Raw genomic sequence first — 23,046 nt, 5'->3', positions numbered from 1 at the left:
ATGACTATTGCTAGAGAAGTGATAGAGTTGGCTTGACTGGTCTCAGTTTATAAATTAATGCATACCTCACAGACCAGGGTCATAACTCAAAGGTCTGGAGTGCATGCTTTATGTGTGAGAGGTTGAAGTTGATCTTGGCACTGCATGGTCCCCTGAGCACTGCCAGAATCAAGTCCTGATCACCAAGCCAGAAGTAACCATTGGGCATTTCCAGGTGTGACCCAAAAAACCAATCACCCAAACAAAAAACAAATGGACCTTCAGCACTACTCAAAAATCGCTTCCACAGTAACTTTGCTTCTTAGCAAGGTTTTAGTTTTGAAATTTTTTTCTTTTCACACTTCCCACCCTTTTTTTCTTAGCTAAGTACCTTATTTCATTTTTTTTTAATTCAGAAAACAGAAAACATAGAATAAAAATTCCATCTGCCCATAACTAAATCTAGAAAACTAAGTTTATTTGCCCCCATCTCTGCTATCTTCCCACCTGCTACTAGGAAGACTCTGCACCACTGCTCTGAATTTCATCTCCTGACATTCCAAAATACACCCAAGATGCAATATTCTCAGTCTTTCCTTATTTCCTTGATTATTTTCATGCCTTTTGTGATTTGCATTACTTTCTTCAAAATGTGCTATTCCGTGGATTTGACATTTCTTTCAGTTCTGCTCTTTCTCTTTGCCTAATGCTGTGAACAATTAAATCTCTCTTTTTTTTTTTAACTTTCCACTTGTTTATCATCTTACTTAAACTGAATTTTCCTCCACCATTCCATTCAAGAGTTGGATTCTATTCAGGAAAATATACTAGCAAAGTTACCTTACCTGACATCCAAATATTCTTTAGAGCAATTGGTAAATGAGAGTTTGATTTCTAACTTAGACTCTTCCTTGCATTTTGAGAGACGAAAAAGGTGAGGTGATTTACTGATGCTTTAAAATGCTAATGCTTTTATTAATTGTCTAAGAATGTTATAAAATACACAAGGATTGGAGTCTGTGGCAAAATAATATGGAGGAAAGTTTTTCAGAATGACTTTGAATATTTGTTTTCAATAAATACAGAGTATGTTGATTTTGACCTCAATGGCTTACACAGTTAAATGTGGCTGAAGTCTCAGAAGCAAAGACCATTTTGAGTAGATGAGGGTTTGATTTTTCAAAGGCTTCCTGGACAAGCTGGGGTGATAGGTACAGTTTCTATCTAAATGGCATAGCCAATGTGTGCATTAGATTACATGTGAAATAATCTTTCATCCTAATTAAGATTTCCCTCAAAACAAGCAGAGCTTTAACATATGGAGTGAAAGTAATTGGAGTTGAAGAACTCAAGAAATCGACAGAGAATGTGTCAGATGGCAGACAAAAATGGAGAAAAGGACCCTAAGTCAAAATAACAGCTTGCAAGTTTGGTTGAGATTTTCCATAGAAGAAAATCAAGGAATGCTTCACAAAATTTTAAATTATTTACATTAAAAAATAATCAGCTCATTTTAAGACAATAGCAGTATTTAAGTGTGTTAGGTATTTGGAAGTTTCATTCAAATGTTGTGTCTAAGAGGGAAAAGAAAAATGTGCCTGTTATAGGGGCAGGCTGAAGAGCCGGAAGGAAACTGGGGACACTGGTGGAGGGAAGTGAACACTGGTGAATGGACTGAGGTTGGAACATTGTATAGTTGAAACTTGATCATACATAATTTTGTAGTTCATAATGTTTTAGGAAAATTAAAAAATAATCTATTATATTTCCCCAAATTGAATGAGTGCTACTGGCTCGACCTCCAGTGCATGTCTTGCATAGTCACTTGTCCCAATTGCCACTGCTTCAACCTGTTTCCAGGCATCATTGTCTTTTACCTGGGTATTGCTATCGTTCCTTGTCTCCTTCACATACTCGTCCCTCTAGAGTCCATTCTTCTACATAACTGTCAGAATGACCTTTTACAAATGTAAATCAAATCATACCACTCTTCAGCTTAAAATCCTACAGTGGTTCCCATAGCAATTAAGTGAAAATCTGTATTACTTACTGTGATCCACAATGACCCTATGCAATCTAGTCCCAAACATCCATTATCAGTTTTCCTCCTGACAGTTGTGCTTCAGATGCAATCTCAGCCTGATTTGCTTTTAGAAATTTTGCAAGTTTTATTCCTTTTGCTTTGGAATACCTTCTCTTCCTCCATTTCCTTTTCCGATGTTCTTCCATTCACATTTTTCCTCAAACATTATCTCAAAGAGGCCTTTCCCAATCCCTGTATCTAAAGCAGTACCTGACATCAACTTCTCATTGTTTTGCCTTCTAATTCATGAACTTTTTTTTTAACTTTTTAATTGAATCACTCTGAGAAAGATCTTTACAAAGCTGTTCATGATTGGATTTCACTCATACAGTATTCCAACACCCATTTCTCCACCAGTGTACATTTCCAAGCACCAGTGTCCCCAGGTTCCCTCCCATCCTCCCCACCCCCACCCGCTGCCTGTCTCTATGTCAGGTGCTTTTACCCTATCCCCTCTCTCTCTCTCTCTCTCTCTCCTTTTGGACAGTGTGGTTTGCAATATTGATACTGAAAGGTTACCAAGGTTATCAACTACCTTTCTTTTTTTTTGCTTTTTGGGTCACACCTGGTGATGCACAGGGGTTACTCCTGGCTCTACACTCAGGAATTACCCCTGGTGGTGCTCAGAGGACCATATGGGATTCGGGGAATCAAACCCGGGTCGGCCGCGTGCAAGGCAAATGCCCTACCCGCTGTGCTATCGCTCCAGCCCCTCTTCAACTACTTTTAATCCTCAGATCTTGTCCAGCATGATCATTCCCAGCTATTGCCATACTGGTCTCTTCTCTATCTTACCTACTCTCAGCCCCCAACACACTTGTGCTTAGTTCCAACCACTGATCAGTCCTCCTAACCCCTGTTATCCCTGGCCATGGATATTAGCCTCTGCATTCATGACTTGTTTTATGATTTCCATAATACCATTTACTCTCTGGATACATCTTGATCATGTTTTTGTTTGATTCCAAGCAGTATGCAAAGTCTTTGGTTTATACTTGTGGCCCTATAATTTAACCCCATGCCTGACATCAGTTGGTATCTATCATTTTGGTTGGTAAACAACTCTCCTTTAAATAAGAAACCCACCTAATTATGTTTTGCTTTGTCCAGTTTGGACTCTGACTCTAAAAATCACATTTCTTGTTGTGAAGGAAGCTCTCTTAGACTGTTCTACCTGGCTCGACCGAGCAAACGACAAAGCTCAGGAAGGAAAAAACTTCCTCCTCATGTTTCTGTTGCTCCTATGACATCACCCCAGTGTTTGCTCACCTTGACACGGGCTTTTAATTCATCAGTAATTGGCTTTAATATACAGATCTTTCACACTGTCAGAACCAGCCTCATCATTATCTTGTAGGCAGAAACACCAACACAACTGCAGTAGGCTTTTCAAAAGAAATTCCAGATCCTCGGGGCCTTCTTCTAAGCCTGTTGTCACTATCATCCAAGAAAATTAGAGTGACAATCATACAAAAAATTTTAAGTTTTCTAGTCATCCTTTTATAAAATAAAGAAATAAATAGACTAAATATGCTATTTCACTCAAACATTCCAAATAATATCTTTCAATGTATAGCATTGTTGCACTGTTGTTCTGTTGCTCACCGATTTGCTCAAGCGGACGCCAGTAACATCTCCATTGTGAGACTTGTTGTTACTGTTTTTGGCATATAGAATACGCCATGGGTAGCTTGCCAGGCTCTGCTGTGCGGGCGGGATACTCTCAGTAGCTTGCCGGGCTCTCTGAGAGGGACAGAGGAATTGAACCCGGGTCAGCTGAGTGCAAGAAAATGGCCGTACTCGTTGTGCTATTGCTCCAGTCTTTCAATGTGTAATCCGTGTAAAATGATTTTTGTGTAATAGTCACTTTTTCTATACTCTTTGAGATGTAATATGTGCTCTATGCTTTCTGTATATCTCAGTTCAAGCAACATTTCAAGTGCTCAAAAGCCTTGACAAAAGACACCACACAAAAAAATGAGTGGTGTCTGCTATGTTAAATACCGCTATTCTAAATGAAATATTACAAGATGTACCTTTGTTTACAGATCTTAGGAAGACAGTTGCTCCTGCTGTTTCTAGCTTTTTTTTTTTTAGCTTTTTGCTTTTTGGGTCACACCAGGCAATGCTCAGGGCTTACTCCTGGCTCTGCACTCAGGAATCACTCCTAGCAGTGCTCAGGGGACCATGTGGGATGCTGAGAATCGAACCCAGGTCAGCCATGTGCAAGGCAAATGCCCTACCCGCTGTGCTATTGCTCCAGCCCCTGCTTCTATCTTTTTAATGTGTCTGAATTTTCAATTTTAAAGTACCAAATTAATAATTCTTTTTCTAAATCCTATTAATTGAAATAACTGAACAGTTTTCTGCTCCTTAAGAAATAACCTTTTATACAATAAATAAATGATGCTGTTGGAAAAACATTACTTTTTCTTTTAAGATGCTGCATAGGATTATATGGTTGAATACTTCATTTAGAATGGGTGATAGAAGTATTGAGTGCTCCTAAAAAAAGCAGAACTTGGCATAACGGACGTGTAATATGGGGTATGTTCATATATGGAACTGAATAAATATCTCTTTTTTGCTGGTTCAAAAATCTAATTTTGTTATTTTTGCCTCTCTACGTCTTATTATACCCCATATCACAGAGAAATCTGGCAATTATCTGATGGATTTGGTCCAAGATTTTTATAAAACTATGAGATGAGGAGAGAAATTGTTTACAAGCAAAACCAAATGAGATAATATCTTTGCCTCTGATGAGTTAGGTGAATTTAAATTTTTTTCCCTTTCATAAGCTCTATTTGTAGAGCTCTTGGGCATCTTAGACTAAAAATTGCTCAACAAAAACTCTAACATTTCCTAGATTGTAGGCACCTGAGAAGCAATATAATTGCATTCAATTTCTTAAACAACATTTGCTAATTGCATTTCTATGTGCAAAATACAGTGGTAGTGGACAGTGAATTTTATGTTATAAAATTTGGATGTGAGTAAAATATTTATGTTTGATGACAAGGGGTTAGATCATATCTCTCTTTGGTTTAGTCAAATCAGTTTTTGTGGCAGAAAGGTGGCAGTATGGACTAACTCTGATTTCAAAAAATCGGCAATGATTCTTGCCCTAAGGATAAATTAAAGACCAAAGCGCTCTTCTTTGAGATCCTGTTATAGATTCGATGAATTTCATTCTCTATTGTCTTATCACATTCCTTAGCCCCAGTAACCTTTTTATTCATTGATCTCTGTTTCTTTCGCTCATTTTCTGGTCATCTACTGCTACTTTCTCTCTTTTTATATCTTCTAATCATTAGTGTCATTGATGTTACTAGTCTCTTGGAGGGTATATTTTCCACTAGGGTTTGAGTACCATGCCCAAACCTAAGCAAATATAGACAGAAGAAATATTTTGCTTTTTTTTTTTCTGTTTGTGTGGTGACTTTTTATTCCCTTACATTGTTGCATTTGATCTTTCCTTTCTTTAAGACTTAGTTAGATTTATATTCTTCATTATCACTTCCTGTTACTTTCAATTACTTTTGCCACGTTCTCCTCTTTTTCTTCACACTAATATGAATTTTCAGCACTTGAATCAAGACTTTTCTCTTTAAGGCAGCATGTGAACTTTAGTTAATCCTCTCTGTATGCTCTGCTCTTTTATTACCACTGCTATATAAGGTAGGAAGGAGATTGAGACTTTTCTAACTCCCAGAGGGGTCAATTTGGTGTCTGAACTAGAAGTGTGATAGGACTCCTGTTTAGTTCTGTATTAACACCAGGAGACAAAGGCTCTGTGGCTCTCCCATAATAGTTCCCTCGATTTATATAGAGCCCTTTCCCTAAGAATCCAAAATCATCTGAGCACAAAATGCCAATCGACTCATAGTATGAAAAGAAATTCTTGCGACTATGTTTGATTTACAGAATCAAAATAAATCAAATAGGATGTAGTCAATGGGTCTGAAGCCAATATAATAACCCTGTTTCTCTCCCAATTTTGCTAGCATCTGGTCAGAAATCTACATTGATAAGTGAATCCTGTACATATACTTACTGCAGGGAGATACTTGTTTGGCAGAGCTGCTTGTATGCAAATCAGCAGCTCTGGGAGATACAAATCTCATAGGCTGAATGGATTTTCTATGGGCCAAAGGGCATTTACAAATTAATTGCAAAGCTGCCCTCTGACACTGCTGTGAATTATGTTAGCAACTTTCCCAAGGTCACATTGCTTATGAATGCTGGACCTGAGAGAAGAGTACCCTTCTTGGGAAGCCTTCTGTTCACCTCCAGAATTCTCCCTGCCCCTGAGTCAAGCAATTGAATGGCTCCAGAATGATTTCAGCAACAACTAATATTAATAAATATATCAAAGGCTTGTGGTCTTCTTGCTACTGAGTGGTGAGTTGGCTCTTCTGATTCCATAGAAGGTAGAACATGCTCTGGTCTGAGGCTCCACCAAATACTTCCTCTGCTCAATTGTCTTGAGTTAAGGCAGATAAAACTCTGTCTCTTTTATGAAGTTACAGACCTAAGGCTGTGAGTGCAGTAGGTAGGACAGCAAGTGGCAACGCGAATGAGAAATTTCTTTTCCTTTACAGCTTCCTGTAGCTGCTATAGTTTGCTCCCCAAAATTTGGTGTCCAGAAAGAAGAAAAAGTTATTTTTGTCACAGATCTTTAAGCCAAACCTCCAAAATTAGTACCAGAGAACCAAAATCAAGCTCTCAACTATCTTTCTGTGGAGACTTTAGAGGAGAATTCATCCCTTGCTCTTCTACTTCCGCTGATTTGCAGGGTTCTTTGGTGTGCAACTACAGAGCTATATTCTCTATATCTATGGTTGAAATACCTTCTTTTGTGGTTTTGTTTTTATCCTGTGGCCACACTTGACTGCTTAGGGTTTAGCCCCAACTCTGCAATCAGGACTCAGTACTGGCAAGATCACATAGAATGCCTGTTAATAAACTCTGATGGGCTGCATGCAAAGCAAGTGCCCTACCTGCTGTAACTATCACTCTGACCCCAATATTACATCACGTTTGCCTTTGTTCTATATTTCCCTCTGCCTCTCTTACAGGATAATTTGTAATTGCATTTGAGACCAGTCCAGATTGCCGAGATAATCCAGAATTACTTCGATCTCAGGATATTTAATTTAATCACATATGCAAAGATTTTGTTTTAATGTAAGATAACATCTATAGGAACCCTTGTTATAGGGTATTAAGATCTTGGAAGGATTTTATCCAATTGCTAATCTTTCTAATAATACTTTCATATGAAAAAGTATCAGCTAAAACATTTAATGCATTTTTCTTCTTAAGGGACATAAAGTTAATAAATACTAGACAGTGGAACTCAAAATACTTCTTGGTTTGTTTTGCAGTTCAGTTGTAATGACTGGAGAATTGTCTGGTGTGTCCATACATTTGCTGAGCTATCACTGAGGGTTGTAATGTTAAGATTTTGTTTCTCCCCAACTCGAGCCTATCATCATGCATTTACTAGATTTGTACATTTGATCCTTCAGAGAAGGAACAGTAAAAGGATAAACGTCTCTTGTGTTTTATGTGGTTTAGTTTGTTATGTAGGGTTTGGGGATGATTTTTCTTTATGAACAGCTCCCTTGCCTCTTCTCCCTTCAAGTTGCATAACTGATATTTTTAGTACCCAATGGCGTTTATATCTTCTTAGAAGTCTGTGTTACTTTTATTGCCTTACAGGAGACTATCCACTTGGTATGTTTGGGTATTCACTGTTAATCTTATTTTTCTGTACAAAGTGCTTTTTTTAAACTTTCTTTTGCTTTTAATTTTTTTCTCATAGTTAATAGAGAAACAAATACAAGCTAAAAAATGAAAGATAACGTTTTAGTTTTTTAAAATCTGCTTACATTTATCTTAAGAAATCTCAGTAGGGTATTACACTTACTATATAGATTTCATGCTGATGTGTGAAAAAAATTTCAAGCTGTTCTCAGATTTTTGAAGAAAAATTCTAAAATTTTATGTATAAATTTGAGATTTGTTTAAATTTCAGGTTTAAAGAGAGAATTAGAGAATGTGAATTCATATAAAATAATACTTATAAAACTTATTTTAGCAGAAATACTGATGCTAAATTTAGAAACACATTAAATATACAGCTAATTCATAGTGCCTTAATAACTTACTCGTAACTTACACGGAAAATAATGATCACAAGCTTCAGTCAATGTTCTTAACTTTACATTCAACTCCCTAGGTAGAGTGTTGAGCACTTTATTTTCTTCCGAAAATGCAAAACACATATTAATAGGACAAAAAGTATTTTATCTCTAGCATAGTAATCTTGAATCATCAATATAAACCAGCATATGCAGTTTATACAATTGCCTTTTATGTTTTCAGAGGATCCTTCTTGAACCAGAGTTAGTGCTTAACTTTTTAAGAGATTGTGAAAACCTTGGTATCAAGAACCTGGAGAACATTTTATTCCTTTTAAAATTCTCACACCTATGTATCAAATCCTGTTATAGTTTCTTCCTTTATAATACCATTCCACTTTAGACATGAGTCTTCATCATTACCTCTACTTGGGTTAGGTCACCATCATCTCTCATCTATCAGAACAATCTCCAACTGTCTTCAGATTGTTCCTACTCAAATAGCCCTAATCTTTCCACAACCCAAACTATCCAATTAAAACTCTTCAGTGTAACACATGGGCCCAGAGGAAAAACAAACAAAAAACCCTCCTTATACACCACCTTTTTATTATCCGTTATTTATCTCTCCTGTCTCATCATCTCACCTCATCTATCTTCCATCACAAATTTTATTATATGAGACAGAAATGTTTGTAAATCCCCTCAATATGTGCCTTTTCTTGATTTTGTAAATTCTACTCCTCTAAGGTGGGAAAATCCATTCCCTTCTTCTGTTTCCTTTTCCATATGACTCTTACATTCTTCTTTGAATGATAAACTTGGGTTAGGACTGAAGAGAGAGCTCAAGTGGAATAAAGTAAATGATGCACGTGGGAGGTAAGTGTTCTCTCTCTGGTACCAGACCTCCCAACTCCCTTCACCCCAAACACTCACCAACATAGCTACCCTCTAGCAAAGAGTGGAGCTCGGAGTAACCCCTATACTCGGTTTGGTATAGGCCCCAAACAAAGCAAAGTTAAACAGAAAAACAACAAAGAAAACTCCTCAGTTTAGCAATTGACATTACTGGGAAGTCCTCATTACAGCTCTCTTCCCCATAGTAGATTATTTCTTCTTTCTGCTTGATTCCTCTGTGTAGCCATTATCACCTTGATTTATCATTTTTATTTTATCTTTGATTTTTAATCTATGCACAAAACTTCAGGGCAAGGAATATATTTTGTTAACCACTGTGCTCGTTTACTAGACAAGTGATAAGCATTTTGACTGAATGATAAGTCCTAGTCAAATAGGTTTGTCATGAAAATTTGACAAAACAAATGCTGAGTAGAAGTGTTCATTTGTTTTGTTTGATATTTACTATACCTCAAAGGAGCTTAATTTTCTCCTTTCCACTTTTTCTCTCCAAAGAAGCAAAAACACGGACATGAAAACTTTCTTTCGTAGTGCTGTAAATTGGTGATAATATATGATCTTTGTTATAAACATTAGGTTCTTTACCTTGCTTCAACTTATATAAATGTTGAAATAGTTTTATTTCAAAATTTTCTTGTGTGTTCTTGTTTGTGCTGGTAGAAACTTTTTAGAAGAAACTTTGAACTTTATCTGAGGAAAAAATAGACTATAATTTACATTTTGGAATATTGTATTTGATGATTGTGACCCTGGCATGAACTGCAGCTGTCTAGAGAGAAGGCAGCACTAGGCAATGAACTGGAAAGACATGATAATATTTCAGTGGCACAGGGAATTGTCAAGTAATTCATAAATGTAGTTGAATTTAACCTTCCTTTAAAAATTTTCACCTTTTAATTGAGTGGTATAAATAGTCAAAAAGACCTTTTTGACTTGTGTAACTGTATAGTCCTTGAGTAAAAGTAAAGTTAAATAATAAAACATTAATACTTTTTAAAGATTTGTTTTCACTCTGTATCTTTATAATATAGAATTCTGTATAAAATTAATCCTCTAGTTACTAAAATATTACTGAGGATCCAATGATATAAAATAATTATCAGGAAGACAAGAATAGATTCTCACCATTTTGTTTGCTCAAATCTGAGGATCTACTGAACATTTCTCATAAGGGTTCTGTGAAAAAGCTCAATACACTAATGACCTTCCTTCCCTCCCTCCCTCCCTCCCTCCCTTCCTTCCTTCCTGCCTTCCTTCCTTCCTTCCTTCCTTCCTTCCTTCCTTCCTTCCTTCCTTCCTTCCTTCCTTCCTTCCTTCCTTCCTCCCTCCCTCCCTCCCTCCCTCCCTCCCTCCCTCCCTCCCTTCCTTCCTTCCTTCCTTCCTTCCTTCCTTCCTTCCTTCCTTCCTTCCTTCCTTCCTTCCTTCCTTCCTTCCTTCCTTCCTTCCTTCCTTCCTTTCTTCCTTCCTTTCTTCCTATCATTCTTTCTTTTCTATCTTTCCCTCTTTATTTCTCTTTCTCCTTTTCTTTACTTTTAGTAACCTATAGGTGTCATTCATTCTTACTTCCAGAATCAGGGAATTTGCATCTCTATGAGCCACTAAGAAGATAAGCCACCATTTTAAATAATTTGCTAAATAAAGAAGAAATATGCAAAGACACTACAGGAAGAGTATCACATGAAATATGAGCCCAGTGATAAGAAAAGATCAACATTAGAAAAGTTTACTTGAAGGAAGGGAGGCTTAAACTGATATTTTGAAATAGAAAATATACATAAAAATATATAAATTAAAAAGAAGAGAAAGAATCAGGCAGAGACAGTAGACTAATGAAAGGAGAAACAGCAAAGAATTCTCAGACACCTACAAATAGAACTTGTGTGAGAGGCAGGGATTAATAGAGCTGTAAGAAGTCATAAAGCTGTAAGAAGTCATAAAGAGACAGTCAGATGTAAAGGGTCTAGCATGGGTTAAAAACATTTGTATCTTGTGTGTGGGGGAAGGTCAACCCCTGTGGTATACAGCAAACACTGAAATCCTGGTTCTGTACTCCATGCTGTGCTAGAGATTGAACATGAAAGGCAAGCATTTTAACCCCTGTGCTATCTCTCTGGGCCTTAAAAAATTTGCAAAATTTTAAATACATTTCTATGCCTTGAAAACAGACAGGTAAACCTATTTTTTTTTTGAAAAAAAACTGTAAAAGAGCCCCAAATTTTGTGAGGTCTAAAGAGATGGCAACAAATTCTCGCGATATGTTTGGTACTGAGAAGTACTTGGATATTACCCTGAAGATGATTAGAAACAAAGGGACTATTAGAAGTAAAATGATAGGACAATCTCACTCTCAGCATTGTAACAGAAAGATGTGGAAACCTGTAAAACCAGAAGCTAGAACTTTATTTAGGAGATTCAACTGCACTGATGTAGAGAGATATGAAGAAATACACAAGATATGAAGAAATGAAGACAGAACTGTTGTATGCTGGAAACAGAAATGGAAGCACTTAATTATTTCTTGACTACTATGAGAAAACTGGATTTTGTAGGCAGAGTGGACTCCTAGGTTTCTTATTCAGGAAGTAGAGTATGGCATTATTTTTTCTATTGCTTTAAGAAACATTTCCCCCCTATGTTGGAAATTTGACTTTCAATAAAAAGACTTCTCTCTTTTATTTGAGAAAGAAAACTAATCACCTTGCTAAGGCTTTGATGCTCTTAGGGCAGTGAATTATTTATTAGAATTTATGCTTATTTTTTTTAAATCAAAAACAGAGAGAGTGTTGTTTTGCAGAGGTTCTTCTCTGTATTCTTTCCCCATTCACATCCTAAAGGACGAGTTTTCTCATCCATCCCTACTCTACCTGCCTCTGGGGTGTGAAGTCGCCCTTGTTGTTACCAGGGAAGTGAAATCAGCATTAACTGTGTTGACACGCACTGTTTCCCAAGTGCTTGAATTGAGATGAAAAATAAAAAGTCTCTTGGCTTATCTCAAATTAATGCATATAGTCCTACTTTCTGTGTTCATCATTAGCCATTAATAAAGTAGATATTTGGGCCTCATTTTCCACTGATCTTTGCATGTATGTTCTAAGGGTCAGATACTTAAAGTAGAGATTTGGGCCCAACTTTTAAAGACGGAATGGGTATTTTAACCAATATAGGGGAACATGCAGCTAACAATTGTATCCCTCTAAATCTTTTCTTCTTTGTTCTTTTTCCATTCTCAAGTGATAGGGTAACATCTACCTTCACTCAGGCTGTAAAGTTTGATCATCATCAGGAATACTTTTTTCTCTCTCATCACCAAGTTACAGTAATTTCATCCTTGAAATGACACTTGAATCCATCACTTTCTATTTTGATCATCTGAGTTCTGGTTCAGGCTCCCATTATCTCCAACTCAGATCACTGCAAAAGCTTTTTAACCAATCTTTTTCAAATTTACTTCTCTTCTTCCATAGTTTCCTTTAATGCATACATATCTGGTCATGTTATTCTCCTGCTCAAAACACTTCAAACTCATTATGACTTCTAAGAGTCACCTCCTGCAATGTCATACCAATCTATAATGGAATATTGCCAAGGAAACCAATTTGGACGATGAAAGATTTGGGTTTGCTTCTGGCTAGTCCTGCTATTCTGTGACCTTTTGAACCATCCTAGCTATTTTTTGTTTCTTCATCTATAAATTAGGAGAATTGAATTAGATATTCTCACCAGTTTTATGCTGTTGATCATTTCCTGGTAACTATATTTCTACTTATTTTAACCTCATATTCCGACAAACAACTGTCGACTTACAACAGATATCCACTGTGCCAGAAATAAAGTCTATACTTTCTTGTATCATGTGACTTTGCAATCATATTTTCCTGACAAATACTTCTTTCCTAATGTTGACTAATTTCCCTATTCCTTATTGAAATCATACTCATTAAAAAAAATTTTTTTTCGCTTTTTGAGTCACACCCAGTGATGCACAGGGGATACTCCTGGCTCTGCACTCAGGAATTACTCCTGGTGGTGCTCAGGGATCCCATCCCACCATATGGGATGCTTGGGATCAAACCCAGGTCGGCCGCATGCAAGGCAAATGCCTTAAGCACTGTGCTATGGCTCCAGCCCCATTCCTACTCATTTTTCAAAGCTCATCAAATTCAGCTTTCCTCCACCCCCTCTGATTCCATCTTGGAATCTATCATTCTTTTAAAGATGCTTTCAGAGCTGTGGTGAAATTATCCATCTATATTTTCCTTCCAAATGAATGTATTTAAAAATTTCATTCATTAACAATTATCTTGGAGTTATTATAATTCTTATCAGTGGTACTCAGGAGGTTCAAGAATCACAGGAACCCCTCATGGTACCAATCAGACCAGAGGTTCAAAGTGAGGGTTCAGTGATGCATTGCTGCTTCGGTCTTGTGGTACTTAGGATGTCCCAGGCCACATCTTGCAGTGCTCAGGCATGCTTGGGAGCACATGTGCTCCTAAGAATTGAACCAGGGTTGGCTATATGCAAGGATAGCATTTAACCCCAATATTATCTCTGCAGACCCAAAACTTGTTTTCAGAAATTTCACTGTGCTTAAATGAACTATTTTCAATGAAAACACAAAGCAACTTGATCATTGTTCTTCTAATAAACTCCTATTTAAGTTGAAGATGCTGACCATGATCTCTACCTTAAAAGTCTCATCAAATTGGATTTGGAATGCAAAAGTCTGATTTTTTTCTATGTAGGAAAAGAAGGGTGATTAACTGCTGCCTCTCCCAAATGTCAATTAATAGAGAAAGAAAGAGACACAGTGTGGAATGTGTCTTATTTTCCCACCGGAAATGCTCTTTGAGGCACTTGTCTGATTTAGGCTCTTCGAATATGATGATGAAAAATTCAGCTAATGGTCTGTATAGCATGGGTTAAATAAACACTTAGGTCTTTCTCTGAGTTTTAGCACAGAGGTTCACTACTATGGTTGATGCTTGTTACCTGAAATTGTACTGTCACAATCAGAGTAATTTTCCATTTAGGAACCTCCTATAACAGCTGAACAATGGCAGAGTACTCTCTAGTTCCCTGTACTTGATAATTTTGTGGCCTTTGAAGCAGTGGATATAAGGAAGAGGATAAGGGAAATCTTATATCTTAGCACTAATTGATTTAGTAGGATTCATGACATTCAACAGACATCCTTATTACTTGCCTTGTCTTGTCCTAAAAACGTTGCAGACCACAGTGACATGGAAATGCAATTTATTTCTGGAGCTACTTAAGTAATCCCACAGTGTCTATTAATGTCCAGTGTTCATTCTGCCTTCCCAGCATGCTACCTCTTCAGGTTTGTGACCTAATTCGAGTGGATGATGTGCATTTGGAAGAAGGATTGTTGATTTTATCAATGATTAAAAAAAGAAAAGAAAGAAAGGAATTTTCTAATGGAGAATTGATTTTTGAAATAGGAAAAATTACCCACTACCATGATTTCTATACGCAAATCAACAGAAATGTGCTGCAAGATGTTTGACACACACAATGCCATTTAATGAAACATAGTTAGCTTAGTTATTTGTGCTACTTAGAAATCATTGTTCATAATGATTTCTAAGCAGTTCAAAATCAAGGTGAGAGCCTTCCAGGTTTTTACAGCTAATCTTCATGCACATAGGATTGTCTACTGGATACAAGGCAGAATAGATTCATCCACAACCCCATCTTAAAAGCTCATTTTCTATGTGAAGTTCTTTTCCCCCTTTTCTCAATTCATTTAAAACTAAGTTATCAATGAACTAAAAGCATGACCATGCCTCATTTTGTGTATGGTCCTATTTTTTAATATTGAGGAAAGGGATTTTTTTAGTGTCTTAAAGAAACCTGACATGAGATGGATTTAAATTAATGGTGTGTAGGTGAGAAAAAAATAAAAGCATCAGTTGTAACCTGTGAGGTGAGAAGAAATAAATAAAAGGGTTCTAAGTATAAATATTCAATTAGTAGTAGTTCAAACAACCATATTTATTATTAAGTAGAGTTAGAATCTGGGGTATATGGAGAGAATAATAGTTTTCTGGATATAAAGATTATAGAGTTATAATGTATTTATTCATCAGGAAACAAATGTTCAAATTTAATTTTTAGTGCCATAATTTTGAGAATTATTGTTCTAAATATGTATAAGAATCTTGGTTTCCTCTCCTATAAAAATGTTGTCTGTTTTTTTTTTTAACCACATTGCCAAACCAATTTCCTATTTCCTGGAACATATAACATATTTTTCTAGAGGTTCCCGCAAGGGGAGTTTATTTGGAAACATCACTCTTGTGTCCTGTTGGCTGGCCTTAATTATTTTTTTTTCTATTTTTCTCTGAGGGATCAGAGGATTTGGTTGATACTTTTTTCCCTTGAAAATAAAGAAGGCACTCCAAATGCCCAGAAAAATAATTGTGTTTCTGACTAGTTGCCCAGTAGAATAATGTAGATGAAATTGTTGCTTTTTTATGGTTATTAATACTAAATTATGTGGGTAAAATGGTCTGAGATGCTATGATGAGAGGAGCTGTATAAATATGAAATCACAGTGTTAAACAACAGCTGCATCCTCAAAGGATATTGGAAATTCACTTATCTAGATTTAAATATGAGAAAGAGCATGAAATGTGTTAGCTTTTGAGATAGGGATGTGGATAAATTTGCAGGTTCATATACAGTTATTATTTGAAGTCTATTCTGAATTTATCCAGCTGGCTCTTCCTTACTGGATTGATAGCAGATTTTAATAAACTCCATTTCTTTCATGTTTCAGCTGCTCATATGATTTCTGCTATTAGGTAGTATGACACAGGGTGTGCTCTGGTGCCTGCTGACCTTCAGTAATCAGGAGCATCATCTTCGCTTAAGCAAATAGATTACAATTGGCAGGTTTGCTGTGTTGTTCTAAACCCTTTGTATTTAAATTGGAGATTGAAAAAGATTTTTTTTTTTCAGTTTTTGGGCCATACTGGGAGATACTCAGGGCTTACTCCATGACTCTGCCACTCCGGTATCACTCTGATTGTTTGGAATTAGGGGACCATTTCAGTTGCTTGGGATCAAACCCAGGTTGGCTATACGGAAGACAAACACCTTACCCACTGCAATATCTCTCTGACCCTGAACTTAAAAACATTTCATTACAAGAAAATTTCTCCCACCTTCCCTTATTATTAAATACTATTAGGCTGCGAGATGCAAAATACTTATTGTTAATACCCAGCAATACTCTAAAAGGCCAATAATGAGTTGGCAATTGACTAACCACCACCCTGAAGGGAATCTCCATTTTTGTCTCAGGTGAATGAATTCTTATTGACTCCACTTTCTAATGGTTGGCAAATCTTTAGAGCTACTTATCTCTCCACTCCTGAATCCTTTGATTTAAAAAATAATGCAGGAATCATAGAGTGCTTGGGGCCAAGCACCTTGGGTTAATATTGTTTTGTTTTTTTTAATTTATTTTATTGAATCACCAAGTGGAAAGTTACAAAGTTCTCAGGCTTATATCTCAGTTACACAATGCTCAAACACCCATCCCTTCACCAGTGCCCATATTCCACCACCAATAAAAACAAAAACAAAAGCAAAAACAAAACAAACAAACAAACAAACAAACAAAAAAAGGTATACATCCCACCCCTCACCCCCCAACCCACCCCGTACATGAGTGATAATTTCACTTCCTTTTCTCTTTACCTTGATTACATTCCAGATTTCAACACATAACTCACTATTGTTGTTAGAGTTTCAAAACAGACTCACTATTTTTGTTGGAATTTATCCCCTAAGAATACAGCTCTATTAACAGGGAAATATTTGATAATAAGTTTTCCACTGATGAGAATGAAGAGATAAAATGTTGCGCGGCCGCTACTGCGGTTTACAATTTCTGTATTATAGTAATTAAGTCCGCGAAGATTTAAGTTTGAAAATGAATTATTTCCCTTCCTGGAACAGCATGTAGCCAAAGTTAGTTCACAGTCTCCATACATGGGTGCAAGCACTTGCTGGAACCCCAATTCCTAAAGCTGTCTCTGGTTCCCGCTCGTTCCACATCCACCGGCTCTGCAGAGGCAAGAGCACCCGGGCCGAAAACCCGGCCGGCCGGAGCCGGCCCTCTTGGGTTAATATTGTTAATCTAACGCTATACTTATTTTTCCAAACTCAGTTTATTTTAAATTAATTATTATTTATTATCACTATCACCCCGTTGCTCATCGATTTCTTTGAACAGGCACCAGTAACGTCTCTCATTATGAGACTTATTGTTACTATTTTTGGCAGATCCAATACGCCATGGGTAGCTTGCCAGACTCTGCCGTGCAGGCGTGAAACTCTCGGTAGCTTGCCGGGCTCTCTGAGAGGGGCGGAGGAATCGAACATGGGTTGGCCACATGAAAGGCAAACGCCCTACCACTGTGCTATCGCTCCAACCCTTATTTATTATATCATTATTGATTATTATTTTTTACTGAATCACCTTGAGATACATGGTTACAAAGCTGATTGTGATTGGCTTTCAGTTATACAATGTTCCAACACCTGTCCCTTCACCAGTTGTACATTTCCCACCACTGCCAACCCCCAACCCCCCAGATTGCCTCTATGGCAGGCACTTTTCTTCTTTCTCTCCCCCTCCCCTTTTGGGCATTACGGTTTGCAACACAGGTACCAGGAGATTATCGTGTTTGTTCCTTCACCTACTTTCAACACAGAATTCTTATCCAGAGTGATTATTTCCAACTCTCATTGTCATAGTGATCTCTTCTCTCTCCCAACTGCCTCCCCTCTCAGCATGTGAGACAACCTTCTAACTGCGGACCAATCCTCTGCCAAACTCAATTTGTTTGGTTTTTTAGCCGCATATATGCAATCTAGAGTTAATTTAATGAGAAAAAGAGATTTAAAGTCTTTCCACTATTCTTGAGGCATATTCATATGAAGTTTATTACTCTAAAATAGACCAAACCTATCCATTTTTACCTCTATTGATTTCAATAATTCTCCTAGGGACAAGCTGATCAAATATAACCAATACTTACACAGTAAAGAGTTTATGATAATTTCATAGTTTCCTCAGATTCAGTTTGAGGTTTTCCCCAACTTCTAAGATTCAAGGCTGACAAATCAACATCCTAAAAGCAGATAGGTTAAAAAGATAAAACCTTCACTAATAACAGGTTAAGTTCATTCTTTGTGTGGTGGAAGTCCAGATTTGGGTCTTAGCATGATATGGTCCTTCAAACCCTGCTGAGAGCAAAACCCCAATACATAGCTGGAAGTAGCACCAGAGCATTGCTAATTATGGCACAAAGACCAAACCAAATCAACCAACAAAACTAACATTTATACTTCCTACATCTAAAAGAGAAATTCTGGAAGATTGAGTTTCTCAGTTCAGTGATTGAAGTTTCTAATTTAAATAGTTTCAGCTAGAGAGGAAAGCAGATTAGGTGGAGTGAAAATTGGAGGTCATTCATGAGAGGTCACAAAAGTTCAATGAATAGGGAATAATTTTTATGCAGATTTAAGTTGCTCACTTTTCTAAAGGTGAGTTAAAAACAAAATTAAAAATGGAAATTCAGAAAGGAGACAACCTATCAAAGGAGTTTCTTGTATACACGTAAATGTCTCTCCCAAAAGCATTATCTCTAAAAAAGTATTATCCCTAACAAAACCTTCAGAACATGCATGATGATGAAATAATCCTTATGTCAAAGAGCCATTCTTTGGGTGTGCCAAATTTTGTTCTTCTGTTAGTGTACAGAAAACATTTGTTTGTTTTATTTGGGGTAGTTGCCAAAGCCAACTGTGTTCAGAGTTTACATCTGGCTCTGTCTGTACTTAGGGATCACTCCTGACTGGGTTCTAGAAACCATAATGGTGTTGGGGATCAAACCTATTATCTCCTATTTCCAAAAGATACTACACTAGAGTACAGAAACCTACTGATATGTGTCTATCCAATTGGAATCTAATATGGCACACATACTCTGAACAATGCATTCTTAGAGTCAAAGACACATGACCTATGATGGTGTTGCCCATTACCAGATGAATAATCTTGACAGAGTGGTTGACTTCTTTTTTGGGGTTTGTGGATACACCTGGCAATGCTTAATATGTACTCTTGGCCCCACCCACTGTACTACCACTTTATCACCTAGAGTTTTTCCATTTCAGCCACTTCAGAGATTATTTAGTACTTCTTAGATGCAGTGCTAGGAATTTTTGTCTTACATTGCTAGGTGTGAGAAGTTGATAATAAGCTTCTGATTAGTTTGTCCTTAAGGTATTATAGAGGGATAGTGTTTGCTTTAAGGAAAATTCTCTGAGGAATTTTCATGTTGGATTTGTTGATGCATTGTGGGGCCATGTTTATTCCTTATTCTATCTCACCTATGTTCTTCATCACTTCTGTGGAAATATTTTTTGCTTTTCTTATATCACTTAAGAACGGGTTCCCACTGATGGAATTATTTCTTCACTATATCTCTCAAATATGGCAGTTTTCTCTAACACATTCCTTGTAGAAGTGATGAAAAGTAGATTAGGTAATTCCCTTGCTTTCATTTGAATAGCTTCCAGATCAGTCTTCATCCTTCCCTTTCCCTAAAAAAAGAATCAACATTTACTTCACTGTCATCAAACTCTTCTATCCCTTTCAACACCTTTTGTAGCATTCTTCCTCTGCTGCCCCATCTTCCCTTTGGGCAGTACTCTTCATCCCTTGAATTACTTTGTTAATCTTCAATCTCTGTTGGCCATATTCTTAGTGACTGTAAAATCCATGTGGGTTTCCTTTCCAGTTACACTGCACTCTTAGTTTTTTGGACTTTACTGGACCTCAGGTAAATAATTTGATGGTTAATCTCTTGATCTTTGCTTAACCATACACACGAAAACATATTTTATTAGCTGAACCCACATATATAAATTTTAAATATTTCATTAACTATTACTGCATACTCTGTCTTTCCCAGTTTCCTCTGTCAATTACCACATTGCAAAGACAGTCTTTGAAACCTTAAACTCACCTACCAGGTTGCTACTTCCTTGATATCGTTCCCAATTTCCTTTCCTAAAATCTATATTAGGATTTCCTAAATCTTTAAAGATCTATGTCAACATCATACTCATTTACTTGCAAATGTTCTCCACTCCCTTGTTCTCTTTTCTTCTGTTATAGTCACTTGTATAAATCACAACCTTGGTTAAAACAAGCTTCTGAGTAGTTCTGTGATTGAATTCACATAACTGAAATAAATGGGACTAAATGAACAATCAGGATGACTGATTTCACTTTAAATACATTGTTATTACTTTCAAGGCAGACCTTAATTCTGCTAGCTATCCTATCCAATCTACTCATTTTTCCAGTCTCCCAGATTAGTGTAATATACTTATTCCTCTCTTTCTGTCCTCCAAAAATGTCCCTTACGATACCCAAACTCTTACCTGATCACACTTTTCTTTTCAGTGGTAATATAAAAGAAATTAGTAACTTCCACACGCTCTCAGTGCCTACATTAACTTTTACTCCTGTCTTCTACCTTCCATTCTTTGACTTGATATTCAATAAATGAACTTGATATTCCTTCTAAGGTCAAATAAATTTTCCATGTGTGACTAACATCCTGTTATGTATTTCTTGCTTTTCACACTGTCTTTCTCATTTAGAGACAGCACTCCAACAGTTCTCTCTGATCTTCATTATGTAAAATCTAGTTACACATTGACATTTTCCCCTAGTATTCAAAGTAAACACTACCTCATAATCACATTATGCCATTTTTTCCTTGAAAACTTTATACTTGTTGATGTATACAAGTAAACTTTATTTTTCATTTTAACTCAAATTTGAGTAATACTTAATTCAAAATATAACATTTTAGTTAGTCTCAGGCCTGAAATCTCCAGGCTTGCACAGAGTCAGGAAATGGAGACCTCCCTCCATCTCCCTGTGTTCCCAGTAATCTGGCAGTTTAAACACAGCCATGAACTGTCTCTGGCACTATATAAGCTCATTAATGGCCATGATCCAGAGATCCACAAGTAAATCTGTTGGAAGAGAGCAGCATAGAATGAAACATCAAAAGATGCCTACAGGCCAAGTGCGAGGATATCTCACATATGGGGCAACCCAGAGAGGGGGCAGGTAAGTTTCCCTTCCTACCCTTACAGAGCTCTGGCATCTGAAAACCTCCAGAACTCAATCGCTGCCATGCTGATGGCCTATCTCCCCAGTTCCAGTGAGCCTCACGCATGAGTGAATCTGCTGAAAAACCCAGGAATACAGCACTTGTAACAAACCTCCAGGCTTACACAGAGTTGGAAATGGATGGCCTCCCCTCATCTTCCTGTGCTTTCAGTAGTCTGACAGTCATGCCCATGAACTGCATCTGGTGCTATAGAAACTCATTAATGGTCACAATACAGAGACTCACAAATAAATCTCTCAGACGAGAGAAACATAGAACAATACACTGCAGAGATGCCTCCATAGCCCAAAGTCACCATCCAGTTAAAGAAAAAATTAACCTCATGTGTATTTAAAATTTTACAATGCAACTGTATGACATCTCATACTCTATATCACTGATGAACCAAGAGTTGTATACCACATTTGATGGAGTGTAAAGTAGAAGGCAACCAATTTTGGAGAGAAAAATAAACAAAAACATATATATATATATAAATAAGCACACAGCCTCAACCTTTAACAATGTGTTAGCAATCTCATATAATGGCTTAATGCTAGAGGGTGAAATACAAATATCTTCACACACTTTAATCTAAGGAAACTTTTTTGGATCATTTTAAGTGAATTGTTCATAATAAGCAATACAGAATGAATTATTTAGGTCCTTCTCTGGCAGCAGAGTTTGAGGGTCAGGGTGGAAAATTCCAAATATGGTGGTTGGAAGGTGTAATGGTGGTGGGATTGGAGTTGGAATATTAAATGTAATTATTGTGAGCAACTATAATTTTTTTATCTTTTTGGGGCACACCCGGCGATGCACAGGGGTTACTCCTGGCTCATGCACGCAGGAATTATTCCTGGTGATGCTCAGAGGACCCTTAAAAGGCAAATAAATAAATTAGTCTCATCCATGTCACTCATGATTTCTTTTGCTGAATCTAAATATATTTTTTGTTCATCTTTTGTACAATGCCTAGTGGTACTTGGGTCTTACTCGTGGTTCTACACTGAAGAATATCTCCTCGTTGACTTGAGGACAATATAGATGCCAGGAAGCAAACTCAGTTTGGCCACATTCAAGGCACGCATCCTACCAACTCTACTTTTGTTGCAGACTGTCAAGATAATTTGTGAGATCTATCAAAAGCATTTGACAGATCAAATTTCTCTGTCCTTGAAAAACTTCCTTCCAGATCTGACAGAGTTAAATCTTGTCCCAACATAGGATCTGAAGCTCCTCTCAGACCAAAGGTGGCAGCTGGGTTAATTGCTGGGCCAAACAGAGCTCAGTGTTATCTGAAATCACTTCATGGGCCTGCAGGGTAACTGCGCTGTGCTGAGCAGAAACTTACTCAGCTCCTCCTTCATCTCTGTGACCTCTTTCTGCCTTTTCCCCCTTTTACTTGTCTAGACATCTTCACTGTGTCCTTGCAAAGCAGGTGTCCTAAGTCACCAAGCTATGCCTCCTGTTCTGCTTTTGGGCTTCAGTACCATATTACTGCTTACAATGGCAGTTTTTAAATTTCTCACGTGACTTACCCTCTGATCTTCAGTATCAAAGTGTATCAGAGTATTTCATACAGACTTCTTATTTGATATTTTCTGTGGGGATATCCTAACATGCACCTCATACTTAATTCCCAAATAAATCTGATATTTTCTCACTTCTAAATCTGTTTTTT

This window comes from Sorex araneus, chromosome 1, assembly GCF_027595985.1.
Source record: "Sorex araneus isolate mSorAra2 chromosome 1, mSorAra2.pri, whole genome shotgun sequence".
NCBI lineage: Eukaryota > Metazoa > Chordata > Mammalia > Eulipotyphla > Soricidae > Sorex > Sorex araneus.
This window is presented reverse-complemented; position numbering follows the sequence as displayed.